Here is a 12,181-nt window from a genome sequence, read left to right on the forward strand (position 1 = left end):
ATAATATAGGTATCCTATGCGGGGCCTATAAGACTGTGTGGGGCCCACATGAGTCCCGAAGTCGTATGGAGGTTTACACGAGTCTTATAGTTATGTAGGATCCATAAAATCATATAAGAGTTATTCGAGTTACGTAGATTCATTTTGGTCTCGAAGTTGTGTGGCGCCCACATGAGTTTTCAAAATTTAAATTTTATTCTTGTTTAAAAATAAATAATAAAATAAATAAATACTAAAAATAGTTTAAACGTAAAAACAATGATAATAATAATGATTAAGAAAAATAATAAAATAATAAAATAATAAAATAATTAATTAACTAATTGATTAATTAATTAGGTAAGTGATTAATTAAAAATTTATTTAATGGGAATGGTGGCAAACACTCCCACATGGCCTCTATCCCCATCCCATACTCAACCCATATCTTGCCCATTCTTTAATTTTTTAAAAAAATTACAATTTCACTCATCTCCCCACACTTTTATAAATTTCATTTCTTCCCCAAAATTTTCCTATAAATAAGGAGCTCTCAACCTTCATTTTTCACAATAATTTTCCAAGTAAGAGAAGGATTAGTGAGTGAAAGAATTTGTGGTGGAGAGAGAATTTTTGAATAAGTTCTCAATCACCCACTCTTTCCGATCTCATTTCTTAGAGATAGTTACAGTGTTCGTAAGAAAGAATGTAAGTAAATTTTAATTATGTTAGTTTTTTTTTATTTAAAATTTATACACGAGTTTATTTTATAAGTAAATTTCAATTATGTTAATTAGTTCTACAAAATTTCCATGAGTTTATTTTTACGCATATTTAATTATACCAGTTCTATCTTTAATATACTTGCATCTATTTTTGGGTTAAGAAATGTTCTAATCCCCTCAGGTAAATTTTCAGCATTTTTTTCTATTCAAAAATAAAATTATATATATTTTTAACACAAAAATTGTGTGGCATGAGTTTATTTCTACGTTACATTTTTTTATGAAAATATGAGTAAAGATGAGATTTTCACCATATTATTTTAAATTGCATAAATTATAATAAGATGATTTTAAAACCCCTTATGGCAATGAAAGTTCAAAGTTACAGATGCTCGGTACGGTAACTTAAAGTTTATACGGATCAGAGTGCACCCACACTGTTTACAGAGTGGTTATTTACGTTAGTGGATTTCTCCTAAGTGCACACCTAATTCCGGACCAGGACTTAATAAGGAAAATCTCACTTAAAGTTTACGTACGTTGATTTAGTTTGGTCGGCCAGCCAGCTAAGTCCAGTTTTCGGACCGTACAACCCAGTCATGGGGGTAAATATGACTTACGACAAACAGGCCTAAGAGTGGTTTTTATAATATATGTTTATACATATTTAATTACGTGTACAAAGTTACTGATGATTTGAAGGAAAAGTGTAAGTTTACGTGAAAATGATTTTTTTGGTGCTTAAATGACGATCTAAGGAAAACGTATAAGGAAAAGTATATGTATGTTTATCATTAAATGTTTATACAGTTTTAAAGTTAAAAGTTTAATTTAACAGTTATAGTATATAATTATAAAATTTTACTGTTGTAATTGATGACAAAAGTTTTATGTAGAAATTTTTAAATTTATATTTATTCTAAAAGAAATTTTGAAGTTATAGTATTAAATATTGTTTTACGAAATTTTTAAAAAGTTCATTTTGGCCACACACTAATAATAATCTTATTTACTTACTGAGCGTCGTCTCACTCCAATCGTATTTTTATTTCAGATAACTCTGAAGGACATGTCGGAAATCAGGCTTAGCAAGTATGCGGGTGGGGATTAGAAAAATAAAGATTGATTAGAAATATTAGTATGGTTTCAGATATTTATGTTTGTGTAATTTTTCTTCTTTTGAAATAAATGATTGTAATATGGATAATTAGCTCTCTAGTGTAATAAAAATTGAGTTTATTTTGCTTCCGCTGTAAATTAGTAGTAAAAAATTAATATCCTAGACCCTTCGGGGTCGGGGTGTTACACAACCACTAAGAGATTCTAGTTATACAGATTAACCAAAATATTCCCTTTTGTGCTTAATATATAAAAATCTTCTAATTTTGGTTCACTGTATCCTCCACAAGAAATTTTTACCATACCACGATCACATCAGGTAAAGATCCATCCTCTCATTGATTAGTATCCTTGCTCCAAAACTGTGATTATAGTCGAAGGATACATTCCAATATCGAAAGTGCATTGGTAAAAAATATTCATATTCTTTTATATGCTCTTTGCCAAAATAGTTAGGACATTTTCTTTAGAATGATTATCTTGTATAATGTCCTGCTACTGTAAAAATACTCTTCTGAACATATTAATAATTTAATATTTAAGAGTATTTATCTCTGCTTGTAAGAACCCGAACTGTGATATAAGGGTTTAATTAAATAAGAGAAGGGTAAAATTGGAATTTGAGCAGGCTTCGTCGATGAAGCCAGATTTCGTTGAAGAAGGCTTTGTTATGCTCGTCAACGAAGTTCAAAGGCTCGTCGACAAGGAGAAGTTGAGAGATTTCAGGAAGCTGGTAATATCAAGATTCGTCGACGAATCCATCGTCTTGTTGATGAGCTGTCTATATGACCTCATCGATGAGGACACCGACGCCCGAGTCAAAGGGCTATAAATATCCATTATCTTGCTTCCAAACTAAGAATTCTAAATATCCTCCCTCTCTCTCTCTCTCTCTTTCTCTAGGAACTCGAAGGGGTCTCTCTCTCTCTAGATTTCTTCATCATTCGTCGCTGGAACCGACAATCTGACGTTACCACGAGGATCAGAAAAGGATTCTCTACAAAACCTACAGATCGGAATCCTGTTTTGAAGAGTTTTGAGTTTCGACTTAAAATTGAGGTAAGTTTTCTTTTCTGATCCGATAGTTTGGTAGAGGACGAAGTCGTGAGTATTTTCTGTACTGTGTTTTGTAGATTTTGAGAACTCGGTTTGTTGTTTAGGAGCCGTAGAGTTCGAGATTGGTCTTTTGGGGGAAATGTAAAGGAATACTGTTTATATTAGTTATTTTTGAAATCTAACTCGATGGAACTGTGGTCCACGGTCCTGTGTGCATTTTGGTTACTCATTTGGAGGAATCTGACGGGTAAAATTTTGGGTTTTTCATGTTACAGTTTTGGGAAAAAGGGGGTATTGGGTTGCATCCCTGGTTTTGTTGAAAACCGTTGGTATATTGTGATTTATACTATGTATTGGGGATGGTCATGCCTTGACTTTGTTTTAAACTGTATATGATTAGAAAACATAATTTTCAGATTACCAAATGGGTGTGGTATGTTTGGTTATATGAGCATGCATGAATGTGTTATGTTGAAATGCAAAAGGAACTGAGTTCCAAATTATTCCAGGTACTGACAGAATGTCTGACTCTATATTCGAGGGCATGAGCCTATTTCGGTTGATCATCAAATGGTGTGGATCTGCCAGTTAGCACCGGTACGATGTCATGGGAGTTTGGGACTAGCCACGTGCCGGTGGAGCCATATTCGCGGGTTGGCTATGGGCCAACGCCGTATGTTGCGAATCGGCTTCGAATCGAGGAGTGTGACAACATCGTGTAGATCATGGGCGTGCGTATGCGTGTGTGTGTGTGTGTGTGTATGCACTGTACTGGAATTGTATTGTGAGAATATTGAAATTGCATTAACTGTGTTTATTTGCTTTCGTGATAACACTTGAATGTCACACACTAATATAACCTGTGTTTGCCTTACTGAGATGTGTCTCACCTCTTCTGTACGTACATTTTTGCAGGTCCTTCGAGTAACCGAAACTAGCGTCCTGGTGTTAGGAGCGTAGTGGCCGGGGTACTGCGGGTAGCGCTTAGTGCTAGGACTTCTGTTTAGCGGGTTGCTATTTTGGGGCATGGTTGGCACCCGGATGTACGTTTTGTATGTATGGAGCCTGGACTCCGTTCTGTTTTGTATAAACTCTGGTATGGTATGATACTATGCATGTATAGAAAGACCTTTTTTCCGCTGTGTATATAATCATGTATGGATGCGTATAGGGTGCCTGGTAACCCCATAGGGTCAGACCCTCATTCATTGTGTTGTGCCATGGATGTTTTATATGATACAGGGACATGTTAGGTTACTAAATCACCCCTGGGTCCCATTTTCGGGTTCGGGGTGTGACACTGCTAGCTTCACAAGCTCTCAATCCTTCAAAGTAAAATCATTAGAGCTTCATATCTTTAGTAAAGTTGAATGGCTAAATTAATTGCACTAGGTTTTAGATTTAGAGAGAAGTCATAGTTAAAGTGAAACCTACACACGAGCATTTTAAATTGAAAGCCATTCTAAACTCATGCCTCTCACATGCATTAAAATTCATATCAATAGAGGCAATATTGACTTAGCTCACGTAAAGAAATATGTATTGTGACTTTTTGGTCCTCTAAGCCTATTCATCCAAAGCCAATCATATATCATTAAAAATCTAGATCTCTTGGGTAAATGATTTGAAGAATAGAAAAAGGCATTAAATGAGTCGAGTGCATAATTGAGGAGGAGCATTTATCCTTCATATCTATATACATAAAAAACTCTCATTGTTTATTTATTCTTATATGTTTGTATGCTCTTATGAGAACAACTCTGCACCAATCTCATATTTATCCATTGTTAGTTACTGTTCATATCATCTGTTGGATAGTTCATTTCTTTTATGAGTTGTTGATTGAACTACTGGAAAGCATGCTTGTGTTAAAAGCCTCCTGTGTGGCAAATGCAGTGATACAATTTGCATGCTAGTTGTGGATATTAGGTTGTGACTTGCTTTATATGATTTATTTGTTGAAAACAACCCACTATTAGGTACAAGTTTTAAAGGAAAACATTCAATATACAAACGACATGCTTCCAAAATTTCAGTAAATTTTTCCCAAAATAAAACCTTGTACAAAGATGATTATGATAGATCAAATATTAAAATCTTTTTGAAAGGATGAGTGAAAGCTAAATGAAAATTAATCTTCATCCTAGCATAATCATCAGACATTTAAAGGAGTTAAACTCCATCCCTAGAGAAAAAGCATAAAAGTCTCACATGCATCTTGTCTAGTTTTTATATATTGAGGCTCTTCTGAGAAACCTTGAACATCATATCCAGTTCTTAAAGCTCTTTGAATAAATATGGATTATTCTAGGTTATGAGTACCATTTCATGCCTTAGTATATATTTTCTGATGCATTTGAAGGCTCTAGGGAGACTATACTAGTTACAATGCTTGAAATGAATTAATTAATGTCCAGTATAATTATGATAAATAAATTTTTAAGAGATTGCTTATACTTCTTGGAATGCTTAATGAATTAAATCTTTGAGTAGTATAAGCTGTTCATTTTATCTGAACTAGTATTCAAATTCATGGGAGGAGACCTTAAGCTAAAATCACAATCTTGTTGCGCTCGCCCATTTGTAAGCTTAGATGTGCTTTAAGTTGTATTGTGGCATGTGTTGTAATGACCCAAAGAATAATGGTATTTAAATAATAAAGAGGGAGAGAAATGGAAACAGTAACAGAAGGAGCCAGTTCGTCGACGACATTGCACTTTGGGAAAAATACCCCAATAAATTTATCAGGGCCTCGTCAACGAATATAGGGGATTTGTCGACTAGGGTACAGCAGGACCTTGTCGACGAGGGCGAGCTTCGTCGACGAGAAAATACCGAGGGGGGGTTTTAGGCAGTCTGAAATTTGTCAACAAGGAGGTAGGGTTCGTCGACGAAATTACTGAAGGACTCGTCGACGAGATGACGTGGCTCGTTGACGAAGCCCGTAGTATAAATAGTGCTAAACTCGGATTTTAAGTAGAAAATTTCAGCCGAGAAACCCTCTCTTCCTCCCCTATGATTTCCCTTTAAATTTTCTTCCATTTCGACTTCAGCAGTAGCCGGATCGACAATTTGAGGCCACCACGACGTTTCTGGCAGAGTTCTCTGCAAGTCTGCCAGAGCGGATCATCGGCGGGACAAAGTTGATATTCATCCCAAATCTAGGGTAAGGTCTTTTATTTGAAATTTGACTTTCCAACAGTTATAGGAAATGTTGTAGACGTAGAAATAGTGACGTTTTGTTCTAAAATATATGATTTTCAGGGTGTTGAGTGGAGAACCCTGCGGGTGTAGGACCCATCTTAATAGGAGGATTTTAGCAGAAAACAGGTAAGGGAAATATGCTATGTTAGGTAGTTCTAAAATGATTTCCAATATGAAAGGTATATTTTTACCAAGTAATTATTCACAGCAGGACTTTATACAATTTACTAGTTATGAATATTATGTATTAAATTACTGTGTGGCTTGAGAATATAAATATAGTATAGAAGCACGTTTTATAATATTTTTAGGGTATGTTTTACAGAATATACAACCAATGGATATGTTTTATAGTAATTACAGAATACCATGATTATACAGTTTTCAGTACCATGACTTACAGATTACAATTCAGTTCAAAAATACAGTTGACACAGTTACAATTTATTTCAGTGTCATGGTTAATACAGTTATTTCATAATCATGGTAAATCAGATAGTTGTATATAAAAATATATTATATAGTATCGGACCCTATTGGACCATACAGTAGAGCACGGTACCATAGCTACAGATATTCAGTTCAGAATGCAACCACTTATTCAGATAATACGTGGTAGTAGGTCGATCTTGCCCAGACGTGAACAAGCTCCCCATCAGATATGGGTTGAGAAGTGGCTGATCTGACTGAGGGAGTATAGTGGTTTACCCTGGTCGGCCAGCTAGGGTAGATCCCACCTACAGGTCACACAACCCTGTCATGAGGGGTTAAATCATGATACACAGTTATCCACATGGAAGTTTTCAGTTATTATTATGTATATACAGATTTATAGAGACGGAGAATATACTTATGTACATTAGAAGTATTTTGAATAGTAACCTAAATTACTGATGTGTTAAGCAACATAGAAATGGTGGTGATTTCTATTACTTATACTGTATTCACAGATCCAATTGTCGCGACGTCCCGGGAGCTCGTGGTGCCCCGGGCGGCGAACTAAAAAAAATCAATTTAATATTTTCATGGAAAAACATGGATATCGGAGTCGCCACTAACCTTTGGTGCGGTTAGAACACATGATTACTACCCCGTTAGGGGTAGAATCGGTCTACATTACCAGAATTGGGGCCGGGAGTTCGGTTACGCGAGGGAAAGGTACGAGCACCCCCTACGCGCCCGTTCTTACGAACGGTACCTAATTAATTTGAAATTATCCCTTAGTTATTCTAATAATTCTTTAAATTACTCCTTTTTATGAATTTATAAATACACGTGAAAAATAAATAAATAAATAAAATAATAAATAAATAAAGATAATATATACGTATATATTCCCTCAGAGCTTAGGGTATGTGATGCCCGAAGGCTCATACCCCCCGCAATAAAATCATAGGGATTATGAGTAAGAAAATATACTCCCAAAATTTTGAAATTGTATATAGAATTTTTATAGGAAAATACTTAGTATGGGAGGTTTTAATATATATTAATAAGATAATAAACTAAGAAATTAAATTACCATAATAGGGACACACATATGTCATATATACTATATAATAATAAATTGCTATAATACCTAATGACATATCCTAATAACAAACCCACCTAATAGATAGTAATGATATATACACAATAATAAGAATGATAATGTAATACTAAACTTATAACAATAACGATAATAATAATAATAATAATAATAATAATAATAATAATAATAATAGTAATACTAATAATGATATATCACACGTAATAATAATAATAATAATAATACACAAGCATATAGTAAGATATTAACATCCTATAAATATAATGATACTCACTTATGAATAATCAAAACTCAATATATGCACATATGGAAACAATTAATTCCCAAGATAAATAGCGATATATACAATAGTCATTATGGAAACGATTAATTCCTAGAATAAATATAGGATATATACAATAATAGTTATGGAAACAATTGAAGTCTTACCATTAATATACAATAACAATGTGGAAACAAATTAAACCCTAAATAACACATACGATGAACAAAACCCTAAATATACCTAAAGCAATGTAAACTAATCAAAACCCTATGTATATATGTAATAATCTAAACCCTAAATACACGATATATACTAGAATAAAAAAAAGAATAAAAAAAAAAACCTCAAGATAATATACAACAATAACATAGATACCCTAAATAATAAATGAGTTTATTACAATAATTGGAAATACAAGGATAGCATGAACACTTTAAACCAATATTCAAACAATAAATGAGGACATGTAATATGGTATGAAGTAGTAATCCAACACTTATAACAATAATATTAATATTTACATATATAATAAAAGCCTAAACATGAAACCTATATATTACAATAAAAATAAATATATAAAAAAAACCTTAAAGATTACACATGCCTGCATAAATAAAAACAAAAACAAAAAAGAACAAAAAATGTTAGTTTTCAATACAAAACAAGACCAGAAAAGAAACATAAAAAAAAAGATAATAAATAAATAAATGAGAAATTGCATGCCATTGCGTTTGTATGCGTGTGTACAGAGACGTACAGGGGACTTACGAGGTTTGGAGATGGCTCACGGATGGCAGCAGATTGGCAGCGGGGTGTTCGGGTCCTGGAGGTTGGCTACTGTGGGGATGGTCGGTGCAGCAGCAGAGAGATTGATGATGGCCGGAGATGATGAGGGTCTCGGATGGTGCTCACGGCGGTGGGGGCGGATCAGAGGTTGCTGGAGTGGTGGTTGTAATGCTCGGTGGTGCTGGCAGTGGTGGAGTTGGAGGTCATCGGTGATTCACGTGTCTTCAGCAGTGACGGCAGCAGGTAGGGGCTCGTGGTGGTTGTCGGTGGCTGGGTTGCTGTGCGGGTATGGTCGGCGGAGATGGTGGCGGACCGCGGCTGTAGTGATGGCTGCCTCGGCTGGAGAGGGCTTGGAGTGGTATTAGTGGTGGCTGGTTCGTGGAGCAGGGGAACTCTTCGAGGTTGAGCGTAGAGCAGAGCTGCAACTGCTACTGCTAGAGAGCCGCTGGGGCTGGCTTGGAGTCGTGGAGTGCAGAGAGAGAGGGGATTGAGATGGAAACAGAGGAGAGACAGGGAAAGAACCGAGGACTGAGAGAATGAGAGAGGAAGAAAACCGAAGGAGATGGAGAAGGTGAGGCTTTGGGAAAGAAGACCGGGAGCAAAAAGGGGGCGCGGGGCACTGCTGTTAGTGAGAATAGGAGTTTTTTTTTTTTTTTTGCTTGGCTCCCCCGGCCGTGGCTGTGTTTGCAGCGCTGTGCCCCCATATATATAAAAAAAAATTGGCAACCCTAAAACAAACCTTCCCCTTTTGATTTGATTTTATTTTATTTTTCTATGCTTTTGGTAATAATGAAGAGGGAAACAATATTAATAATAATAATCCTAATAATACAAATATCAATAAGGTAATAATAATACTATTAAATAGTAAATAGTAATAAATAATTATAGTAAGAAAATAATAAAGATAAAATAATAATAATAATAATATTAATACTAATAAAAATAAAATAATAATACTATTATTAAAAGTAATAATAATAATAATGATAACATAAAAATAATAATAATAATAATAATAATAATAAATAATAAATAATACAAAAAAATAAAGGAAAAATACAAGTAATTATAGTAAAGTAAAAATAAAATAAACATACTAGTAATAATAAATAAAAATGAAAAATAATAATAATGATAATAGATATGCTAGTAATATAGGAAAATAATAAAATATAATAATAATAATAATAAAGTATTAATTTTGAAGAAAATAATAATAATAATAATAATAATAATAATAATAATAATAATAATAATAATAATAATAATAAGGTAATGGTAAAAATAGTAGTGGCAATAGTAATAATCCAAAATAATTATAGTAAATTAATAATAATAATAAATAATAAAAATAATTATAAGAAAGTAATAATAATAATAATAAAATAATAACAAAAAAGGAACCCCTTGTTCTATTTGGTTAGGGCAAAAATAGGGTGTCTACACCAATTATACATGATTATATAGCAAAAGATTTTCATAGTATTGTAACTCATTTGTCACACACTAGTAATAGCATATTTCGTCTTACTGAGCATTGACTCATCCCATTACCTTAATATTTTTCAAGTGATCCAGATAGGCGAGCAGACCAGGCTCGCAGATAGATGGACCTCAGTATTGCCCTGACGGTAGAGTGAGTATATGGGAGTATTTTTGTATAGCCCTAACCAGTTGAGGGTATTTTGGGAACCAATCATATATGTATGGAAAACATGTTAGCTCTTTGGTATTTTATATAATTATATATGGTTATGTTTATTTGATTTCCACTTCTCGCTACTTAGGTTGATGATTGGGTTTAATCTAGTGTGGTATCAGAGCAATATAAATGTTATAGTATAAAAATAAAAATAAAAATCCAGTTAAATAGCAGGTCGTTACATGTGCTTAAATGTATTAATCTCATTAAAAATCCTAAAGCTGAAATATATTGTTTTGCCACAAACTATTTCAAAGTTTACCATATGATCTTGCACTTAAAATTGTCTATCTTTAAGTTACATATGGTTGTAATTTTTCTGGTCATAAATTTGTTTTGTGTTTAAATGATTACCAGAAAAATTCACTTGCTTGATTTTCGAATTAAAGTTTCTTTTTCAAGCAAGCACTGCTCCTATACATTTGTTAAAATCATAAGGGTGATATATATTTATCTATTTATATTACATATTTTTATTTTTAGTAGGAAAATGATTTTACATGCGACATATCTTGTTTTCTTGCCTGTGTGCTTAAATAACATATTCTTTGGTTATAAAACGGTTCATACCCAAATGCTATATTAAAAAGGGAGAGATTTTTTTTAACAAAATGAAGATCATTTTAGAATGGGAGAGTACTATTTTAAGCTAAGACTTCTTTTATAATAATCGAATCTTTATTAGCTTAACCCTTTTGCTGATGCCAAAACGAGAAGAATTATTTGACCAAAATGTTGCATATTTCTTATACTCATAATTTAAATGGTATGAGCTTAAGTGTGCTTAATTGTCAACACTAAACGCATGTCATTTTAATGTCTTCGTTTGTAAATATGCTTAAGTTACATTGTTTATCTTTTATGTTATGCATATTACTAGGGAGAGCCTTTTAGGCTAAACCTCATTTTGCTCTAATGCGTTTGTCATCATCAAAAATGAGAGATTGTTGACTTTTTGTATCCAATCCCTAATTTTGATTATAACAAACTGCATATTACTAATGTGTATGCCTAGTACTTGAACAGGTCATTAATTTTGTACACACACATGAGAAAGGATTTTTGGAAGCCTAAAAGACTTAAAGATCATACTCCTGGCATACTTCATGGAGAATCCGAAGAGGAAAAGAAAGAAGAAGATTTTTATTATAAATCCATTTATGTTTTAAATTTGGTCTGTAATAATTTATATCGGTCTGTAATAATCTCTGCATGTCATGCATGTAGGTAATTGTAAGCTCGACAAGACCATAGTCTGACCATAGGGAGCCAAAAGACCTTAGGGCACCCTTCGGTCAACCAACGCCGGATTTTTAGGACTATCTCAAAACGACTTTAGAAAAGACCTTTGGTCCCTACACATATGCACAAACAATCCCCATAATAACTTGCTCAATCAGGGGATCAACTTGAAATGAAATTGAACATAATTGGCATATTTGTGAGAGGTCGGGTGACCGAACCCCAGGTGTTCAAAACACCTCGAGCGCCCGAACCGCTAGGGAAGCAGCGGTTTGTCTTGGCTTTAGGCGACCGAACCAGAAGTGAACCTACCATCCACATACGACAGAACAAGTGCCAGAGCACTTTTCACCAACCCTGGCGCCCGAACCTTCATGTTCAAAAAGGCCTCGGGCTACTGAACTTGCTAGTTCAGTTAACCGAACTTTTATCTGCGCACCCGAACCGCAAACATAATGTTTTTGACTTTTGTTCAGTCGACCAAACCTAGACTTGGGCTACCCAACCTTTTAAAATGCCTTTTTGAGTTGAGTCTATTCAAGCGACCGAAC

Source organism: Malania oleifera, chromosome 6, assembly GCF_029873635.1.
Source record: "Malania oleifera isolate guangnan ecotype guangnan chromosome 6, ASM2987363v1, whole genome shotgun sequence".
NCBI classification, from domain to species: Eukaryota; Viridiplantae; Streptophyta; class Magnoliopsida; order Santalales; family Ximeniaceae; genus Malania; species Malania oleifera.